At 41.7% G+C, this 23,287-nt stretch overlaps 1 protein-coding gene across 1 annotated transcript in view; it reads right to left on the bottom strand.

The window, feature by feature from the left end:
* ANKFN1 (ankyrin repeat and fibronectin type III domain containing 1) overlaps positions 1-23,287 on the bottom strand; it is a 518,608-nt gene that overhangs the window by 213,081 nt on the left and 282,240 nt on the right. The window lies entirely within an intron of this gene.

The raw sequence follows: 23,287 nt of genomic DNA, 5'->3' as shown, positions 1-23,287 counted from the left end.
AGCAGGGAGCCTGCTTCCCTTCCCTCTCTGCCTACTTGTGATCTCTGTCAAATAAATAAATAAAATCTTAAAAAAAAGAGTAAGTGGAATAAAAATTTCATGAGTTAAGAAATAAGCACAAACTCCCTTTTGTAACATTCACCTCCTTGTTAATCAGCAAACTTCCAATCTGAAGGAGAGGTTAAATGCTCTGCTATGAAAGAATGATGGTTCTTGGTTTAGTCGTCTCTGTATCATGCATTACATTCAACTTTAGAAGATGGATTTGAAAGCGACCTTTCCTAAGGATGGGTAGTAATAGCACAGAAGGAGGTGGTGACAATGCCTTTCATGCCCCCAAATGGTCCATCACCAATGGGTACCAATGAAGAGCAGACATGTCTCTCAAGAGCTCTGCATGCATGAGTGAACTTTTTTCTCACAACCAACATATAAAGGTAGGGACTATTATTTCCTCCATGTAAATATTCTTAAGGTTCATTTTCCAGAGACAAGATTGAACCCAAACCTGTATGCCCTCCAAATCCTGCATTATTAACTGTGAGTACATTAAACCAGAAGCCAGAATGAGAGGAAATCCCCTCCTGGGGCTGAGTGAAAAAATGCATTCAGTCTGAATGAATGCAATCATGTGGAGACCCAGAGCTGAAGGAGGAACCCAGGCAAACTACCAGCCCCAAAGGGACTAGAAAGAGGTAATGTTTGCATCAGAAATTTGGGAGTTCTGTCAAGCTCTTCAGTGTTTCTCCTCGAGTCAGATAAATGGGAGACTGTGGTTCGCTCTCGGCTGCATACTAGCTGTGTGATCTTGGAGCAGCCCAGTAAGCTCTCTGAACCTCAGTTCCTTATCTGTAAAACTATGGTTAGAAAGAGTCTGTGCCTATAGTAGAGTTACTTTTGCTTCTCAGTGTCCACTGACACTTCTCCTGGTCAAAGAGCCCCCAGTTTTCTTTATGGTGCTGCCCTCTACACTGTTCATAACTCATGTGCTCTGGATGCAACTGTGTATGAGTAAAATCTAGCCAATAAGAATGCTGTATTACCGGGGCACCTGGGTGGCTCAGTGGGTTAAGCCGCTGCCTTCGGCTCAGGTCATGATCCCAGGTCCTGGGTTCGAGCCCCACATCGGGCTCTCTGCTCAGCAGGGAGCCTGTTTCCTCCTCTCTCTCTGCCTGCCTCTCTGCTTACTTGTGATTTCTCTCTGTCAAATAAATAAATAAAATCTTTAAAAAATAAATAAATAAATAAAAATTTAAAAAAAAGGGCGCCTGGGTGGCTCAGTGGGTTAAGCTGCTGCCTTCAGCTCAGGTCATGATCTCAGGGTCCTGGGATCGAGTTCCACGTTGGGCTCTCTGCTCAGCGAGGAGCCTGCTTCCCTCTCTCTCTCTCTGCTTGCCTCTCCATCTACTTGTGATCTCTCTCTGTCAAATAAATAAATAAAATCTTTTAAAAAAAAAAAAGAATGCTGTATTACCATAGTCCTAGAAATGTGACCTAGTGAGAGTCAATGAAATGCCGTTAAGACTCTGGCCCAGGCTCCTGGGCAATATTTATTACTGAGAATGTAGCAAGCATAGAGGAAGTCAGGGTCAAAAAATAGAAAAAGTATCATTTGGGACCCTGAATCAAGCTCTACCCAAATCCAAACTTATCAGTATTTTTCAATTAAATGAGTCCGTCGCTCGGGGTATTATAGCTGAAAATGTTCTAATCATGTTCTAATACATAATCATGTATTTTTTGTGAGGCTAAAAGATGGTTTCATATAAATAATTAACAAGGTTTCTGATACATGTTAAGTATATAATATTAGGTACTTCAACTTTTCTGAGTCAAAGCCTATACATTGGGAACTTAATTATTTTTATGCTTTTAGTTTTTTCCTTTATATATATTTTTTACTTCCTTTAGGTTTTAGTAACATTCTTTATTTAACAGTCTAGTGTTACAGCTAACAAACATCAAACAATTCAGCCTAACATAGTAGTAATCACATATGTAAATGAAAATAAGATTGTTTGGTTATGGTATATAATTGTATTGCATTCTTTTTTTTTTTTTTTTAAGATTTATTTATTTGAGAGAGAGAGTAAAACCACATGTGTGCCAGCAGGGCAGGGGAGGTGCAGAGGGGGAGAGACAGAGAATCTCAAGCAGACTACTTGCTGAGTGCAGAGCCCTTTGAGAGGGGGAAGGGAGGCTTGATCTCATGACTTGAGATCATGACCTAAGCTAAAATAAAGAGTCCAACGCCTAACCGACTGAGCCACCCAGGTGCCTCAATTGTAACTGTATTCTTGAAATCAATTTAGCAATACTATAAAAGTCCTTAAAAATGTCTATTGGTTTTGATCCAAAAAAAAAAAAAAAAACCACTTCTGCCACATGCTCTTCAGAAAACTACATAAAATTCAGGCAAAGCTTAATGTATCACAATATTATAAATAATAGTGAAAAATTGGAAGGAAAAGCCTAAATACTGAACAACACATGAATGGCCCAGAAAAGTATGAGCCAGGCACGGAAATGAATATTATATATCCATTAAATAAATATATTTACAAAGAGTTGTTTATAACAAGGCAAGTGAACATGCTAGAATATGTACACAACCCAAGAATTTATTCATGTAAAATATTTTATGTAGATTACATCATATATATGAGGAAAAAAACGAAGGAAAATCCCGAGGTATTTGTCAGAGATTCAGAGTGCCAGACTCATGTGCCATGTTCTGTAGGAGTTACAATTTGCTGTCTTTTGTATCAAAGTGACAACTCAGACTGTTAAGATACATTAACAGCTCTATCTAGAAAAAATATTTGGGCTGTTAAACCAGGGGCCCAATCCAGGCATCATCTATCAGTTTTCCCTGGCAGAGATTTAAAGGAAACAAACCAAAGAACATTTTCCCAGACAGTTAGAGTTAAGTGTGGAATCAGGATCCCTTCTGCATGGTATGGCACTCAGCCCTGGCATTTCCCTCCATCAGCCTCCAGTTAAAAATGTAACTGTTGAGTTGGTAGGTGGAAACATTCCCCAGGTCACTCTGGTCTGGGGAAGCACCTGTCCTAATATCAGAACAAAACCACTCATCATCAGAAGTCTTACACTTCTGCTCCCCCATTTAACAACTACCATGTTTTGAATACACTTTTCACATCACATCCAGTGTTTGGTACTTTACACATTTTATGTAATACAAGAGCCTCTGAGTTAGATATTATTACCCTAGTTTTTCAAAAGAGGAAACAGGTGCAGGGGCGTAAATATTTGCCCAAAGACACTTGGCCAGTGAATGTCTGGGGTGGGACAAGGGGCTCTGCTTCCTCTGTTCTGGCTGCATCTCCATGAGCTGCTCTGGTCTCTGTCTCTATAGCATCAAGCCTTTCAAGACTCCAGAGGTTTGGGCCAGCAGTTGTTCCTATGGTCATCTATTTTAGGCTCTGCTGCCTTTCCCGGTTACTGTCATAGCATTGGTCCCAAGGGACAGATGACTGAGAGCAATAGACTGATGCCACCTAATCCAGGACAGAGGCAAGGGTCTTATAAGTTGGCTTCCTCCTCCTGCTCAGGGACTGGGAGGCTTCTTGACGTTATGTATGACTCTGGGTCGAAATATTTGTTAAGGGCATTCATTCATTCATTCAGCAGATAATTACTGAGATACTACCCTAGGTCAGGTAGTGTTCTAGGCACTAGAGATTTAGAGGTGAGTTAGAAAGAATGGTCTCTGGTCTGGAGCTTTCACTCTGGTGGGGGTCAGCAGAACTAATCATATACACAAAGATATAATTAAGACAATCTGGGGTGGTACTAAGAACCAAGAAAAAAAAAAGGAGACACAAGAGAGGAAGTTAAGGTGGCAGCATCACTGCAGCAGGAGTGATGAGCAAGGAGAGGACAAAAAGAAGACAAATAATGAGATGGAGCTAGTGGTATGCCTACCTGTAGGAAGAACTGCCCGGGCTGAGGGAACAGCAAATGCAAAGATCCTGAGGTCGAAACAAGCCTCACATGTTCAAGTCAGAGAACAGCAGCAGTTTGGCTAGAGCAGAGCTAATGAAGAGAATGGAGGGGCAGGTGAAGGCCTGGTCCTGAGGAATATTCTGGGTATGGCAAGGAACTGGGATTTTATTCAAAGTGCTTCAGGAAACTGTTGGAAGTTTCTAAGTCAAAGAGGAGCGAGCTCTGATTTCTGTTTTAAATGATTACTCTGGTTTCTCCAGAATAAAATCTGGGCTGTATAGGGTCAGGAGTGGAAGCAGAACCCCTGGCCAGGAGGCTGTGGCAGGAGTTCGGGGAAGGGATGATGGCAGCTAGGACTGCCTGTTTGGTGAGCAGGACTCTTTTTCCCTGGGGTGACCATCCCCTTCTGAGTTAGCAATTTTGGAGTTTTTCCATCCTTGTATCTCTGGAGACCAGACAGGACAGGGAAAACTTTCTACCCCAAGTCTACAGCCCTGTCTGCTTCTTGCTGGTCCTCATGGCAACTACACGGGCCTGGTTCTGGGCAAATCGCCCTGCCTCCAGCTTCTTTGGGCTCCCTTAGTGGAGCCCCACTGCCATGGAGCCTAGGAGACTCTGCTAACCAGTGCTGTCCATCTTGGTCTCTAAGCAGACAGGGACCAGTGTGCCCACGAGGCTCTTTGAGTGCTCTACTTTGTTTCGTGTGCTCAACTCAGGCATGGTCCAGAGGCTTACCATAAGCTTCCAATGCCTTATTAAAAGAAGCTTAAAAAAGACTCTGAAAGATTTTTGGGCACCAGATAGCTCTTCCTGAACATAGCTTGATAACTGTAAATGAATCAGAAACATGTGCACTGGATTTCTCTTAGCAGGCATTCTGGTTTAAAAATGAAAGGCAGGGTTTAGGATAATGTGGGAAATCATGGCTGATTTTGCAAGGACCTGACTGAGAGCTTTACAGAATGGAGGGCCCCAAACATGGGGAGATTCCCCATTCTAATTTCTCTCATCCCAGGCCATGAGAGCTGCTTGATATATGGGGCATTCTGCCGCATGTTCCTTGCAGACACTACGTTCCTGGTATTCCTTGTCTTTTTGCCAAAGGCCTTATTATGCTGTGGGTTAAAACTATGCTTCACCAAAGCTCTTTTGACTTAAATATCTTAAGAAGCTCACAGACGTTGTTCTCATGGGATCCAGGCTTTGGATGGCAAAAACTAACGCTGTCTTTCTTGTGCGGCAGCCTTGCATCGAAGAGAGAGGGCACTGTCTTGGCACCATTCAGAAACCCATACCAGCTCTGTGACCTGAGGCAAGATGGTAGTTATCATCTCTCCAACCTTAGCTTTCTCATCTTTAAAATGGGGATAACACCTTACCTGCTTCTAAGAGCTGTGTGGGAGGGCTGCCTAAAGTGCAGAGTGCGTATCAATAATACGGCTGGTTATTGTGACTATGCCAGGAGGTTGCGAAGGAGTTTAAAATGGCACATCCAATTTATCTAGACGTGAATGTGGCAGAGGAAGCAGTGAAATAAAGATGTGCTCCCTTACCCTTTATGCTGAGGGGCAGGGTGTAATCCAGCTGGAATGAGACAATTAAGGATGAGTTCAACAGCATCTCTTCTTGCCTCTGCTTATGGCGGTCCGTGACTTATAACCGAGAATTTTAGAGCTTGGAGAGCCTCTTGCTAATCTATTGATTTCACATGAAGCATCTGAAGCACAAACAGGGAAATGACTGGCCCAAGGTCACATAATGACCTCACCAAAAATGCTACGATGCTAGCGGCCAAGAGAATAAGGACTGTTTTAGCAGTAAGAATGTCACAAGAAATGAGCCTCAGTGATTGGTAAAGTGTTTCCTGAGGTTCTAGCATTTTTACGTATTTTTAATTTCCAGTGCTTAGTATAGTTCTGGGTGGGCAACAGACACTCAACAGAGTTTTGCAGAATGGTTAAAAAAGGGCAAGGTAGAAGAGGGAGGGAGAGGAAATCAAAAGAAAGCATGATTTCTGTCCTGGAGGAGCTTAGAGTCCAGCTGGGGAGACAAGGCATCTATGAAAAAAACTTGAAGCACTCCAAGTGAGAGCAAAGAGATGCAGTATAAGTGATTGTAAGTAGAATGAAATGGGGGTTCCTCTTCTTAAGCAAAACATATTTTTAAACAAAGTGTCATAATTCATGCCCCTAAAACCAGCAAGACATATAATGTTGATATGTACGCGGTAAACTTATAGTTTTTCTGTCGTTAAGTCCTCCTGTGTAAGTGGGCCCACGACTCAAGCTGGGCAGTTGTTTCAGGGTAACACTCTGATTTCAGCCCTCGCTATAGGGATGCGCATGTGACCGTGAACATGGGGCCAGTCGCAACATGTCCATGCTGTTTGGTATATGAATCGGGGGGGGTCCTCTCTACCTTTTGGATCATCAGTCTACAGCACGCACACTTAGAGTGGTCAGTGGCTTCCTTTCCCAACGTGCAGAGGGATACTAAGAATGATGCCAATGAGTAGTCAGGAGTAGACCCAAGAGAAGGAGAAAGCAGCAGACATGGTGACTTAATTGAAGGCCCTGGATTCAGCCATGTTTTATGACCACCCTTGCACTTCTAGGTACATGAGCCAATAAATTCTTTTTCTCCAAAATGGTTCCTGTCACTGTTATTCAAAGAAGTTCAATACAGCTGGTAAGGAGCTCTGAAGGTCTATGAGCATTGGGTGGGGAAACTATGTGGGTTGATGAAGATAAATAGATCATATATGGAAGCCAGTGGTGTTTAAAAGTCCTTACACCTGGGAAGAGGCTAGGCTTGAGTGCTGAGTCATGAAGGAGTAAGCAGTCACCTCTGGTCTTCTCTGGGAAGCAGGAAAGGTCACCACCCCTCCATATGACCCTATATCACCTCACTGTCCTCAGGCCCTAAAAGATCCACAAGTGGAATCCACTCTAGATTAAGTCAGTCGTTCTTCAAGTGTGTTCCTTCTGAGTACCACATGTAAACAGACTGTGTATTCAAATACATTGATTTTCTTTACTTCAGGACTTCTTAGATTTAACTCTGTTAATATTCCTTGAGGACCCCCAAAAGAGGCAGTTGGAGTATATGATATTTCTTAACTTTTTGGTTCAAAGAACTCTTTGTTTTCTTGTGTTTGGAGGAGCCTCTCATAAGAATGGGTTAAAGTGTCCTTTCCCCGGAAGGACTCCTGCAAAGAAATGTATTGTTTGGAGAAAGGAACATATTATTTTAACCTCTCTTCCTTCCACAAAGCATTGAAGATACAGAGGTGAGCAGAGCAGGGAATGCATGGCTAGGAGACTAAGAACAGGGTGTTGAAAAGAAGAGAGGAAAAGGAGAGTGTTGGACCAGCTCAGGAACCAGGACAAGGGAAGTGATGACAACTGTGTGGAAGGCAAAGTTCCTAACTCCTTGAAACCAAGGCAGAAAGAAGGCATCATGATGAATCCCTTTCCTAAATTAATGAAACATTTTCTAACACCCTTGAGTTTCATGGCTCTAATTACCTCCTAAGTGCAAGCAGAATAGTTCATTGGGAGGGGCAAAGAATGTTTTTCTTCTTAGCACTGAAGCCTCAGAACAAATTGATCACAGAGCTCCTTATATAGGGTGTACCAAATAACATAATAGATGGTCTTCAACAGCTATTTCATCTATTAACATTCAACGAAAACCAAGGATAATCATAGTTCTTTGCAGGAGTAGCGACAGTAACCAAGGGCATGAAGTCTGACACATTACTTCGGTGACCTCAATTCCTACAGGACAGGACAGGACTTAGGGATGCAGGTATCCTGGAGGCCTGAGAATCAGATTCAAAGGTGGGTTAAAATTCTCACAGAGTATATGGCCTAAGGCAGTGCTGGTCCAATGAGGCCTAGCCCTGAGGGCCCAGATCAGAAACTGAAGAAATACATAGTCCAAGGTTCAAAATGATTATATTTTCAAATCGAAGAGAACTCCAACACCCAGATAACTAGTTGTTATTTACAAATGACTCAAGCACAGTTGAAAAATGTCAAGAAAACCAAATTTCACTGTTTACTGATTTTTAAAAATTCTATAGTCTTGTTGTTCCAGAGAAAAGCCAGTAACTTGACACTCCTCATGGTTACACCCTTTTTTGTGTCCCTCCCTCATCACATACTGTGCCTTTGACTGGTTATTTTTTGTATATGGTCCTACACTTGGCCTCTAGGCCCTAAGTCAGCTTCCTAAATCCCTAGCCATAGCCTTAAAACTTCCCATTTTATTAAGTATTGCACAATTTTTCAAATCTTGGGTTTCTTCTCAAAATATCAGGGAATCTTAAGATGCTGAGACAGCTGAAAATGGAATAAAAATGTATTGTTATCTACTAAATAAATACCTTACTTAGAATAAAAAAAAAATCAGGGGATTTTTAATTCCAATGAAACCCATGAGCTACACCAACATTTATTATTTTTTTTTTTAAATAATATTGGGGCACCTGGTTGACTCACTTGGTTGAGCTTCTGACTGTTGGTTCTGGCTCAGGTCATGATCTCAGGGTTATGGGATTGAGCCTTGCACTAGGCTACATCCTTAGCGGAAGTCTACTTAGGATTCTCTCTCTTGCTCTGCCCTGCATAGCTCTCTCTCTCTCAAATAAATAAATCTTTTTTTTTTTTTTAATTTGAGAGAGAAAGGTAGATGCAGAGCAGAGAAAGAGGCAAGAGAAGCTGCTCAAAGTGCCTGCAATTTGATGGGAATATAACAGAAAAGGTACTAGAAAGTATGTGATGAGAGGGTCACATAAGGACTAGAGGGGGGGTTCTGGGGAGGGTGATGCTGTTTGCTCCCTAAGACAAAGTCTTTGTAGTGGGTAGAGGAGGGTACTGAGTTGGTTTTATGGGTCCCGAATAAGAGGAACCACAGAAAACAGACTTTGAGTCATGGAAGGGAACTTTGAGGCTATCTCTTTAACCGTCCATCATAGCTACTTACAAATGAGAAAACTGAAGCCCAAGTGGACTGTCATTTCTCTAAGATCAGAAAGGGGCCCAGCTAAGGTTAGGGTCTAAACCTTGAGACACCCAGTTCCGAGTTCTATTGGCTACACCATGCTGACGGCTGCCAAGTATGCAACAGAATCGTTGAGAGGGTGAGAACTGTTGAGAGGGAGAGAACCTGAGAACAGGAGAACTTTGAGGGGGCAGTAGTGTGCAGGAGTGACTGGACATGCTTGGGAAATTTCCCCAAATCAGCAGAAAAGGGAAGGGAGGCATGTGTATGTAGACTGCAAACTTTTATTTTCATTTGTTTTAAAAGATTTATTTATTTATTTGAGAGAGAGAGAGAGCGAGAAAAAAAGAGAGATTGAGCACATAAGCGGGAGGGGCAGAGGAAGAGAGGATCCCAAGCAGACTCCCCATTGAGTGAAGAGCCAGACGCAGGGCCTGATCTCACAACCCTGGGATCCTGACCTGAGCCAAAACCAAGAGTCAGAAGCTCAACAGACTGAGCCGCTCAGGTGCCCCTAGACTGCAAACTTTTAAAAGTTACTCCTGGTCTCTTAAAGTGCTCCTGACAACCAGAGCTGCAGGTAAATACCACAATTCTCTAAATCTGGGAGGTCTGAGAGGCAGAAGAGGCTCTGACAAATGCCCAAGCCAGGCCAGGCAGACATGCAGCCAGCAGACCCAGCTGCTCATATTTCAGGAAAAGGGCCGTGATATCGATGGAATCCTTCTGCAGAGGAAGAGAGGAGTTCCACGCAGTGACTAAGTTAGACTCAGCTTCCTTACAGACAACACAAACCCACTGTGGTCATTTGACCTCACCCTTTGGCTTTCTCCTCATGGATGTGACCCACATTTACCAACCATCTCACAGAGGAGATGCTCTTCTCCCAGAGTGCCCCGGTGTCTTTCCATTGCTGTAATTTGCGGCTGGCTCTTAAAGGAACCTGGGTCCCTCTCACCATCTTCAGTGAGACTCCAGTAATGCCTTGGCTAGACGGAGGGTGGGGGGAGTCCCCACACACCATTTACCCTCTCTCTTCCATCCCCTCTTTGATCTTTTGACAAAGTGAAATGTCACACAATGGCAGCCTCAGAGGTCAGACTTTCATTGTTGGTTGGTCCCACCAAGGAGTCTTTAAGTTTGGAACCGTTGAAGTCCTTTGGGATAGAGGCTAAGGTACAACAGCAGGTATCAGAGGGACTGTGACAAATGAGAATGGTGTCAAGAGAGACTGTTCAAATAAACAGTTGGATGCTTGGAAGTACAGCCTGAAGACCTCAGATCTTTCTCTCCCCTCTGTTTTTTTTTTTCCCCCCAAAACAGGAGATTAAGTTTGCTGTGAACATGAGCTGATGAAAAGAATTCAAATAGTGCTTTGAATAGGACCCCAGTCAGACCCACAGGAGAGCTACAAATTGCTTTTGGAGACACTGGTCTCCCTTTACAGAAAGTTAGCATAAAGCCCACATATCTTCTTTCTATAAGGTACTAACCTGTAAATTAACCTTTAATGGTGTATAAATGATGTTCTGAAAGAACTGCTTATGCAGCTATATTTATGATCTAGAAAATTGCAAATATTTACAAGATTATAGGTGTTAATGGTCTGTCAAAAATGTTTGTATATTGTACATACATTAAATCCCGGTTTCAGACCACCCCGGTATAAAAGACCACCACTCTCTAGTCCCATATAGTGTTTCACTTTGATTCCATATATGCCAATCCCTATAATTAGCCTGTTCCCTAATATAGATCAAGTCTACTTTATAGGGAATTCTCCCAATAGTTTTCATTTAATTTAAATCCACTGCCTGGGCCGTCTATGTAAACTGTTTGGTAAACGGCCCAGGACGGCCAATGGATCTTATGTCAGCCCTTCAGAGGCTCCGGTGAACCTGTCGGTCTTGTTTCTCAGTGGGCCCCACTGTGGGGTCTCAGTGCCTGGCTTTGATTGCTTTCCTGAAATAAAATTAAGTATATGTGTGTGCTCCTATGACTCGGCCTCTCTGCGGAGGTTTGGGCATTTGAGCACTAAATGTATGTAAGCCGAAGTCTTAATTCATCTCTTAGAGCAGCTTATTGTTACAGCAGCACCTTAACTCTGGTGCTTGACAAGGGAAAAGAAGGCTGGGCAAAAGGGGACAGTCTCCTTTTTCCTATAATGGCTAATCCCATGGCAGCTCCTTTCTCTGAACAATCTGTGTTGCTGTTCCATGGCGGGGGGTGCGGGGGAGGGTGGCTGGGTGGAAGAAAACAAAAAAGGTCGCAGGTTGTTTTGAAATGGTTCTTCCATCCTGGTTTATGATCTCATTTGCACATTTTCATTAATGTCAAACTGTTTCCACGGCTGTCTCAAGATGATCGGTCTCCTGAGGCATCTGCCAGGGCTGTGTCTGCTTCATGGAATGGGGAGATCAAGCTCATTTTCAAATGTTACAAAAAACACTGCCTTCCCACCTACTCTGACGAAAACACGCAGGAGTATGTTTGCCCAAGTCCTGACGAAAAACAACTGAACTTTTGAATTTTTATACAGATCTTCAATCACTCCCTCCCACTCCACTCCCCCACCCAACCCTCAAAAACAGAGCAGGGAAATAATAAAATCAATTTTGCCTTAAGCTCTTTAATGATCACTGACAACACACACTTAATTTCCTTGAAAATAAAATAGGTGTTTGGGTGGCTGCAACAGACTGAAACCATTTCAGTCTCTGCAGAGGTCTTAAATGGGGCTGGCCGGATGACTTCAGGCCCCAAATGAGGAGCAGAATGCTTCCAGAGTGAAGGGTTCGAGAAGCTTGCGGCCACTCTAAGAAATCAGAAACTGTGTTGGGGAGACCAGTGGCCCCACCAGACCTCGTCCATCAGCTTCTCTCCAAGAGGATTCCCAGAGCTACAAAGTCTTTTGACCTGCCTAGTATTAGGGAAAGATGTACTAAAATAATAGTAGCATTCTTGGAGGACTCAGATCTAGAGCGTTTCACTGGAGCTGTTTTAGAAATCTCTCCACCTTGAAATGCCTGTTGGACTCATTAGATGGATAATTCCCTATCTTGGATCCTGGGTTCCTTGGCAACCCAGGCAGGGAGAAAAATGAGCTTCTTTGAGATATTCCCAATATGTCGGAAACACCCAACTGGGTTCAGATACAAGGAAGAACTAAAATATATTTCTTTTAACTCAAATTTTTTTTTAAGATTTTATTTGTTTGACAGAGAGAGACACAGTGAGAGAGGGAACACAAGCAGGGAGAGTGAAAGAGGGAGAAGCAGGCTTCTCGCCGAGCAGGGAGCCCAATGCGGGTCTCCATCCCAGGACTCTGGGATCATGACCGGAGTCAAAGGCAGACACTTAATGACTGAGCCACCCAGGCACCCCTAACTCAAATTCTATCAACTCAATATGTTTATGTTGGTTTTCTTACAATGGCAGTTTTTGTTTCATAACAAAAGTAGAAAACTACTTCTCAATAATTGCATCTGGTATATACATCATATTATTCAAAATACGGATTATGGGACGAGAGGAAGATTACAGGAGAGGAAGTTCCCTGGAGGTGAAAAGTGGGGAACCACTGGTTTAGGGGGGCACTGTGCAGGAAATGGAGTACCAGGTCACTGCATGTTTTATTCAGATGTCAAAAAGTAAACACAAAATGCAGATCCCAGTTACGGACGGATTCCAGTATCTCTCCAATTGTCTTTTAGGTTTATCTAGGAAAGCCAAATGTGCTGTTACCTGAACAGCCAAGCGTATTGTATCCACAGGCTCTCAAAAGAAGGGAATGAGTTTGACTTCTCTCCGACTCAGGAAGTGATCATCTTTAGGATGGAAGCTTACAATCAGGAAGTGACCCAGGCACCAGACAGGTGAGGTTGGATCTTAGCTACTCCCCAGTGTTAAGAGGGAGGGGCCTGGAAGAGTCATACAAGCAGCCCTGCCTCTGCTCCTCCTGGTGAGGCTGGCAAAGCCTGGGAGGGATTCATCAATTGTTTCATTTTTTTTTTTTTTTTAAACATTATGGGTTTGGCAAAACCCCAGACATACTTTACTAAGCACTTTTTCCTTCATTTTTTAATCCCATGTGTATTTCAAATGCAATCCGTATGTTACTGATTCATTTACACTTAACTCATCAAAAATGCTGGTTGGGATGAATTAGTCGATGCCCAAGGAGAAGTATGGTCCCCTTTTAAAGAGGATGTTAGGAACCTAACCCCCACCCCACCCCCTGCATTTACCAAATGTAGTTCAAAGTGAATCAGCACCCTAGCCCCACCCTACCACCACCACCAATTTTTAATAACATTAGAAAAGGCAATTCCAAGGAGCACTAAATTTGGGAAAATTTCTTCATTCCACTCTCCCTCATTTAAAAGTCCTTGTGTATTTTAAGGGAAATCTAATCCATATGCTTCTGATTCATTTACACTTAAATCATTAAAATGTTGTTTTGAACAAACCACTTGGTGAACAGAAATGAGTATGAACCTTCTCTTAAAATTATTTCTTTAAGCTCTTTTCTGCAAAACAGGAAGTCACATTGGGGAAGTTGAATATCCAAAAGTTAAAATTTGGTATGATAATTCTTAGGCCACCATGGTTTAGATGAATCTATTTTTGGCAATCCTCACAAAAACCCAGCGCAGTGCTCTGCTTGCATGGCAGATGTATGCTCATAATTGCACATAATCAGCTAAATTGCATCTGTGAGTAAGTTACTTCCTTTAAGTAATTTGAATGGTGTGTGTGTGCACACGTGTGTGCGATGCCAAATCTTTTAGAACCTTAAGTATACCTGGTAAGATGGCACTCAAAAGGAATCACAAGCCAAGAAAAAGGAAAGAATCAAACAGTTTATGTATTTGCCACAAGCGTTAATCGGGAACACACAGGATACAGTATTCCTTAACTAGTCCTAGTTAAAGTCTAGTTAAGGTTGTTGAACCAGTGTCATTATGCTCATTGACAAACCAGAGAGGCAAGTTGTCAGCATCTCTTTTCTCTCTCATCTGTGATAACAGATGTCAGTGGACCTCACTCTCTCTCTCTCTTTTTTTTTTTTTTTAGCCTTTTTGTCTTCCTTCCCTGAATCTCAGTGGTATAAATTATAGCCCGAATACTCACTCCAACCTTCTCACTTAACAGAGAAAGAGACGGTAGTTCAAGAGTTGGTGACAGAACTGGAACAAGGATAGAAAACATCTGACTCCCCAAGTCCCACTGCGGCCTGCTGGTTAAAAATGAGGATCTGTGATGTGCATCAGAACACTGGCTCCACCACTCAGCAGTGGGGGATTTTAGGCTTGTGCCTGAACTTGGCTGTGTCTTCATTCCCACAGAAATGGGGATAATAATAGTAACTACACTACAGAGCTGTTGTGAAGCTTACAGAAGATACTTCATGTAATAGCATCTAGATTTAACAAGCACCCAACAAATCACAGCTGATGTTCCTTCTACTCTTCATGTGCACTGACTCTGTGGCTCTCAGACTTTGGAACTTTCATCAGGGCAAAGGAACGTGCCTACCATTCTATGAATAAAGAGACCAGTGGTAGCTATGGTGGGCCAGAGAATTTGTGTATGTTCTGAGGCCTCTCTCTCCACTAGCCATTTATTCCGAATTCTGGCCCAAGGTGGGCAGGCTCTGTGCTTTACACAGAAAGCACCTGGTGTCCTTCCCGACATGGAACTCTGAACAAAACCCTCACAACTGTAGGAATGTGAAAGCAAATGGAGCCACACTGGGGTTGGGGAGGTGGGAACAGCATGACAGTAATCATTTATTAATGTTGTTTTTATTTTCATGTCTACAGCCCAATACTATCTTTAAAATACATTTAAGCCACAGAAAGACATTTCTAGTTCAGACCATGGGTCATGAACAGCGCCTCAAAGTTCACCTGTCAGGCAAGGCCATCTAAGTCCCATTTGAACTGTGAGATGGGGGTTTCATGGAAAATAAAAACACTGTATCGTTTTTAATAAAGTCACATGTCCAAGTGAGCACAGAGGCAAGAAAGAGTTAAATTTATAAGCCCTCCCGTGGCTCTTCTTACTCTGGCTACAATTCTAGACTTTCAGAAGAGAACTTTAGCAGCAGCAGTAACAGCAGTGTGCTACAGAAGCTGGTGGTAGTGTTGAGATTTTTTTCTTACCTTAGGTTCAGGAATCACAAGTTTTCCATGGTGGCATTAAAAGAGGGACAGGACAAGCAGAGGATAAACTGCTCCTGGAAGGAGTGGGGACATGTTAAGGGGTGAGAAGACTGGTAGGATAACCCATGCATGTTTTCCTTTTGATTCCAAAGTCCTCTCCTGGAGCTCCTGCTTGAGAAAACCTATGGCAACCTGTTTTCTAGGTCCAGAGTGACACATCCTTCAATATTAATTCCTTAAATTGTCCAAAGGAAACTGTGGCTATGCCTGTTTCCACAGTGCCAAACATCTGGATGAAGATTGGAGTGGAGGGCTAAGGAGTCCCCTGGATAGTCCTCAATGTCTTCATTTGCTTGTGACCTGGGGAGTTGGTGACTGTGAGTAAATTGGCAAGGTTTCTCAGGAGGGCATCATCCTTGGGGAGAAGCTAAGAGTCTAAGTGGAGGGTTTTACACACTGTTGGAAAATGCTCCCACCGTGTCATCTGGGTGTCTGCAGGCCCTGAGCTGTGGGATTTACCCTCTTTTTCCAGAGTCATGAGCAAAAGACAAATCGTTAATGTTTAAGGGCCAGTGAATAAATTAGTTGTGTAGCACGTCACATTAATGTATCCCTAGGGTTTGCAGCTCCATCTGCAGCCAGAGGCAGGGAACAGATGAATCCCGAAGGTCTCCATGGGTTCCAGGATTCAAGGGGCTCTGATAATTATCACAGCTTTCTGGTACCAGCTGTCCCTAGGAGAGAAATGGCGTCTCTGTGTCCAGAACCACCACATTATCCTCATCTTCATCACTACTATCAGCAACATAAAGCTAGTGAGTGCTTACACCAAACAAAAGGCTAGAAGTTATTTAATCTACAAGAGCCCTTTGAATACCCCATCACAATCTCCTATTCATAAATCAGGAACCCAAGATTAAGTGACTCAACCAAGTCACCAAGACAGCAAGTGGCATATCTAGCACTTGACCTCAGAGTCTACAGTGTTGGTCAGTATGTGGCTGGGTAATCTGGGCCTAACTTGAATGAATGAATGAGAGAACAAATGATAACAAAGATACATTCTGACTTGATTCACTTTAGCGATTCTTGATAATCTTAGGAGATAATATTGGTTAGGTTTAAGATTGAATTCCTGATTCATCACCTTCTACACATGCTGTCTTAAGTAGTTCATTATGTCTTTGAGCTTAATTTTGTATCTAAAATAGAGATACTATCAACCACTAGGTAGAGTTATTATTATTAAAGTTCTTATGTATAATATATAACATGCCTGTTCATAGTTGACTCTTGATACATGTTACATATTATTTTTAAACACTTACCATGTTTATATGAGTTGATAACTGCATGTGACCTAAAACTATCCATCAAGAAAAGCAAGCTATGGGCAGGTGGCAGTCAAGTGAAACTGGCTGCATTTTCTGCTCTGACCATTCCTACCCCTTCTACCATTCGTACCCTTTCAGAATGCGTACTTCCCTTTCTTCTACTCTTCCCTCCAAGTTCTCAGCCTCAAATAATTCTCCATCACGAAAAAGAAAACCCCATGAATTCCAGCCTCCTTTCATAAGGCGAGAGAACTATAGGAGGAAAAGTCCTGAGTTTGCCAAGAGAAAAATGCTCAGATATTGAGAGACTAAAAGAAATATCACATTTTTCTTTTTTGTAATTTGTAAATAAATATTTCCTCCTAAGCTCACAAATAGTGGATTAAAATCAGTATTTCTCTGCTCCTCAATAAAATGGCTTGACTTGAGTCTTTGAAAATGTTTTCATTAATCTTTTCTAAGCCTTACCAGGCTGTTCCCAGACTAACTCCAGCACTAGCAAATTACATAGCTGGACAATGAAGGAATTCAGGATGGAAACAGCCACTCTTTGGGCAGATCTCAGCCCATGACACATTCTTTCTTCAGGCAGAATTATCATCTACTAATTTTTCTCCACAGTGAATTTTCAGTTCTTACATAAATTTCTATTATTAGAATATGGAGGCTTAACTGGTAACGAGAAAATAAAACCAAAGTCCTCAAATCTTTTAGACTTGATGGTCTTGAATGTCTAAAATTTAACAAGCCTACATAAAAGCTGTGTGCTATACAACAATCCACTGAAAAGTCAACCCATTTAATACAGCCTGATTGGATTACACTTACCACACTGCCCTTGTTGGTTTGTAAACAGACTACTTTTTCACTGGTGTAACATACAGATTAAATTTCCATTAAAAGTTAGCCACTTCTAAATTTATATGATTAATTTTGACTTCTTTGGGGGACCAAGGAAATGGTGGAAATGTACTCTTTCCTTTTTCCAAGTTCAAGTCTCACAAGGAGTATCCCCCTTCCACACTGCCTGAGCCTAAAGGTCACAGTGAGGGTCCTTCTCTGGGGCAAATGTCCATGCCTGGTGGACCGCACTGGCAGAGAGAGCTGAATCTTATATTCCAGGAGTCTGGAGCTATTCTGTGACCTGAAAGCAGTAAGCTTGAGAAAAAGCTGGACTTAATTCCTATCTTCCCTACCCTCTCTGTACCCAAAGGCACCAATGTTCTTTCTAGCACATTCTACAGCTCCAACCTCAAGGACTTGGTAACACAACCATCAGGTATGACCACCTGTCTCCAGTGAAACATCATCAATGCAGGGCTGGTACAGAAGAGAATCACAGAATCAAATGGCCGCGGTCAAAGGAAAGCTAAAACCAAGAAGTCACGTTCCCTGCTGCCTTTCTCCCCCTACTCTCACACCCTCTTGGACGTGTTCACTGCCTTTTGCTGTTCACTCCTACTCTCCCTGGCCTTCTCTGATAGCAGTCACTTCAGCCTTAATGTTAATGGATTTCAGGTATGCTGGCCAGAGGCAGCATGTACAGAAAGTGGTAATGGAGCAGAGTCCTTTGTATCTAAGAGATGCCACATATTTGCAGCCAGAGCCACAGGATTGGGGGACCCCTCTCACCCGCAACGAGAACATAATCTCCAACTCCTTTATTGGTCTCCTTCCTCACTGCCTCTTCTCCCCACTTCCTAAACACCTGGGATCCAGGGCTCATGCTCTCAATGTACTCTCTTGATCTGTCTTACGTGAGTTCTATTCCAAAGGCCCTCAGATTGGTGGTTTGGGGTGCAGCCTAGAGATGGGGTGCCCTGGCAGTTCTGATGAGCAGCAGGGGTTGAAAAGTTCTGCTGCAGAGAGAAACAGACTGCATGCATCCAGAGGAAAGCATATATCAGAGATATAGCCCAGGGAAAAAAACTACCTGAGTCCTGGCTGTGGAGAAGGAGTGTAGTCACTCACATGAGCTAATTTACAGGCTTAACTCACTACCCTTAGCACACTGGTACACACAGACAATGTCATGAGAGAACCTTTGGTTTAACTTCCATTGATAAAAACACTAACTGTGGTTTGTTATTGCTCACATAGCACTGTCTCACAGCCTAACTCTTAAAATTAATGAAAACATTTATACCTTGTATTCTCAGGTTCTAGAGTGCTTCGAATGATAATAAATTACTAATTACCTACACACATGACGGGGATGAGGCAGTGGTTCAGGAATCCCAATATGCTGAAAAACTGTTTGTTTTGTTTTGTTTTGTTTTTATTCCCCTGAACATCTTCTGGTACATGTTCTGGTGAAATGCTTTAATTTTCATAGAAGACTACTGGCTCAGCATTAGAAAAATTATCAGCAACAGTAAACATCTATTCTCCAAGTACTTGACAGAATACATGACCTTTATAACCTTGAATGCTCCACTGCTCAGCCCTTATTAAAAATTCAGTTTTAAGAAATAATATTCCAGGGTGCCTGGGGGGCTCAGTCCTTGAATGTCTGACTTTGGCTCAGGTCATGATCCCAGGGTCCTGGGATCAAGCCCGGCATCGGGCTCCCTGCTTGGTGGGAATTCTGCTTCTCCCTCTTTCACTCCCCCTGCTTGTGTTCCCTCTCTTGCTGTGTCTCTCTGTCAAATAAATAAATAAATAAAATTTTTAAGAAAGGAAGGAAGGAAGGAAGGAGGGATGGATGGATATTCCATAGAGCCTGCCCAGAAGATGTGAAGATAGCCTGTAAATGCCCAGAATAGTCTGGGCACATAGTGAGAACACAGGCAAGGCAAACTTTTGTTATTCCTCTAAGTGGTCTAAATATTATCCCAATATAAAGCCAGACTTTCTCTGATCTGCAGTGTTCTGGCCTCCTAATCAGAGGCTTCCGCTGTCCTGGGCATTACATTCCTCCTGGCCTCTATGAAGAATGGCTCAAGAACCAGTCTGCTCAAATTTATGAATGAATTGACAGAGGCAGGTGCATTTTCTGAGAACCCACAGGAGTAATTTCACTGAGCCCTCAAGGCCAGGAGCAATTCTATTCCTCCTGAGAATCTAAGTTTTTAATATAAAGATTTTAATATTTTAAGGATAGTTTTAGGTTTGGGGTACCTAGGTGACACAGTCGGTTAAGCCTCCAACTCTTGGTTTCAGCTCAGATCGTGATCACAGGGTCCTGAGAATGAGCCCCACATTGGGCTCCACACTCAGAGCTGAGTCTGCTTGAGACTCTTGCTCTGTCCCTCCCTGCCTGTATACTCACTCTCAATCTCTAACAATAAATAAATAAATCTTAAAAAAAAAAAAAGAATAGCTTTAGGTTCTTTGCAAAATTGAGAGGGAGTTACAGAGATTTCCCACACAACCCCACCCCCCATACATGTATGGACTCCCCAACATTACCAGATCCCCCACCAGAGTAGTACATTGATTACAATTGTGAACCTACACTGATGGACACATCATAATCACCCAAAGTCTGTAGCTTATGCTAAGGTTCATTCTTGGTGTTGTATATTCTGTATACATACCATATATATATATATATATATATATATATATATATTCTGTGGGTTTGGACAAATGTATAATGACATGTATCCATCACACAAAATATTTTTTTCATACAAAGTATTTTTATTGTCCTAAATCCTCTGTGCCTCAACAAGAGTTGAAACCCTTCTATTTTCCCTAGCTCCTTGCAACCACTGATCTTTTGACTATCTCCATAGTTTTGCCTTTTCCAGAATGTCATATAGTTGGAATCACAGAGTCTGATTACTTTTCAGATTTAGATTGTTTTTATCTGAAGCTTACCATGACCTGCTGCTAGGAAGTTCAGCATCAATCAGTGACCCATTTTTGGTAACCATCCAGAACCTTACAGGTGCATTTAGTTTACTAAAGTAACCTCTTATTTTGCCTAATTTTTCTCACCTCCTCTTTCTCATTCTAGATTCCCTCAGTTGTTATTTTTTATCTTATCACAGTATATTTCCAAAAAAAAAAAAAAAAAAACCCAAAAACCTTTGAAGATGTGGGAGGAAAGTAAACAAGCTAAACTGGTCTAGGAATACATTTAAATAATTCTTTCACAGATTTAACGCCCTAGTTTTTTCTTTAGTTAAAAGCACATAATAGCAAGAGTTCCAGTCTTGGTTCCATCAAATGGTTAGCCGTTTAATTTTAGAGAAGCCACTTTATCTTGCAAGCCTTTCAGTATATCTGTAGAGCAAAGAGGTGGAAATACATGGCTTCTGAAGTCCTGTTTAGTGGTGGCAATGTTGGATATACATAAAGGAGTTCACATTCTCTGAGCATACATGATCAACCTGCAAAGGTACTACATGGTTGATGGATGCCATCTTGGGAGCCTTTGCTCTGTGATTATACCACAGAGCACAACATTCATAATTAAATACCTGCCAGCTAATTGCCTTAAACCAACTTGGTACTTTCCCTTACAGAGTTTAGAATCTAATGGATTACCCTGAAATTCAATCTCAATATCCCAAAGATAGGCATGTAGTAACCATTTATTGAGTAAGTAAATGGAGGATGAATCAATGAATCAATGCATTCCTGAATGGCTTCTCAAACTTTGGATTTTTTCCTTTTAGACACATTTTATTTCATTTATTAAAATAGCATCTATATACATAAAGACTGCTACATGAATACAAGAGTTACTATTTATTCAACAGATAATTCTTGATGTGCATATGGATTTCCTGCCCCCTTGCTATAACTTTGTAGTGTATCCCCTTCTCAATCCCCAACCCCAGAGGTAGGTAAATACTTCCAAAGATTTATGATGATACTTTGGAAAGAAATTTATTTCCAGTTATTTTTCCTAATTAGCACCTAAGCATCTATTTGTGTTATTATAATTAAAACTAAGTTGCTATGGAAATGTTATGGTGTAAGAAAAACCTGTTATTTTTACTGATAGGAGTTTTCTGCTTTTTTGTTTCTGAGAGAATGCTTCAGATTCTTTATATCTTCAAAGGGGTCCATAGTTCAATACAAAAAGATACAGACTGCTGATTCAGAGACAGATTTGTGTTTTGCTTTTGTTTTTAAGATTTTATTTATTTATTTGACAGAGAGAAATCACAAGTAGGCAGAGAGGCAGGCAGAGAGAGAGGAGGAAGCAGGCTCCCTGCTGAGCAGAAAGCCCGATGTGGGGCTCGAACCCAGGACCTGGGATCATGACCTGAGCCGAAGGCAGCAGCTTAACCCACTGAGCCACCCAGGCGCCCTATTTTTATTTTAAAGGTTTTATTTATTTGAGAAAGAAAGAGAGCAGAGAGAGAGAGAACAAAGCGGGGGGGGGGGGGGGAGCATGCTCCCTGCAGGGAACCTGACATGTGCTATATCCCAAGACCCTGGGATCATGACCTGAGCCAAAGGCAGACACTTAACTGACTGAGCAACCCAAGGGCCTCTCAGATACAGATTTGTAACTCAATTCTAGCATCTGAACAGGACTTCCTGGCATTCATTGCAGAAGCTACCTTCACCCTTTGCTTCATTTTTCTCTTTTTAGTCTTTTAATGCTCATATTCCCGGAATGTTTTGCACGGACACACAAGATCTTTTCCTACAGAAGTTAAGAGTCCTTGTTACTTTTTCTCCCCCTTTTAATTCTCCTGATGGAACATACATTTTCATGTTCACGTTCAAGATTCATCTGGGGTGGGAATAAAAACAAACGAGATGAGGTCAAGTGGGTGATCTTTAGCATCAAAACAGTGGAAATGAAACTGTGCAGCTGTGAGATGGAGGTCTCATCTGAAGACCTGGACCTCAGAGAGAAAAATCTTTTGGGAAGGAGGAGATTTACACTCTGCTAATTGTGACACAAAAGTTTTTCCTGATATAAATGCAACTAATTCAAATTCTGGTTTAACTGCAATGAAAACTGCTCTAGAAACAGAAGCTTCATTTTTTAAAATTCACCACACACACTTATATGAGCTTCCATTTATTACTTTACTCCCTGAGTCATAGATCATGCTTTTGGGAGGACCTCTTCTCAGTTACAGTTGAAACATTATTTCACACTATTGCAAAGTTACCAAAAGGTCCCATGTTAAAGGAGACCAATGAAAAAATACTGAGTAAACACAATTTGACTTTCTTAGGGGAAAAAATGACCAGTATTTTTTGTTTTATTAATAAGACTATCTGTTTTCATTAACATGGTTGTATACAGCTGTTTTAGGAGGCTTCAAGATTTTTTAAGAAAGAGCTGAGTATAAATATATTTAGTAAATGAAAGATGTATTGGGTTTAGCTTGCCTCTAACTTCCCTGCATGGAAAATTTGTTAAAACTGCTCAAAAGTAATAAGGTGTTTTTTTTTTTTAAGTAATAAGGTTTCAAGTAATTGTCAATGATGGCTTTACTATCTTAGATACATGACAAGATATAATTATCTGTTGTTTTAGAAGGGAAACCCTGGCTTACTACTGGCTTGATGAAGTCAAATAACTCTCGAGGCTATGCATTCCCCTTTCACTTGAAAAGAGCTGTAAAACATGATGCATAGAATTTAAAAAATTCATGGGAATAAGTGAAAATGAAAACACAACTGTTCAAAATCTTTGGGATGCAGCAAAGGCAGTCCTAAGAGGAGAGTATATAGCAATACAAGCCTTTCTTAAGAAACAAGAAAGGTTTCAAATAGACAACCCCACACCTAAAAGAGCTGGAGAAAAAACAGCAAATAAAGCCTAAACCCAGCAGAAGAAGAGAGATAATAAAGATCAGAGCAGAAGTCAATGAAATAGAAACCAAA

Source organism: Lutra lutra, chromosome 16, assembly GCF_902655055.1.
Source record: "Lutra lutra chromosome 16, mLutLut1.2, whole genome shotgun sequence".
NCBI lineage: Eukaryota > Metazoa > Chordata > Mammalia > Carnivora > Mustelidae > Lutra > Lutra lutra.
The sequence above is the reverse complement of the archived record's forward strand: the minus strand, read 5'-3'. Positions and strand labels throughout refer to the sequence as shown.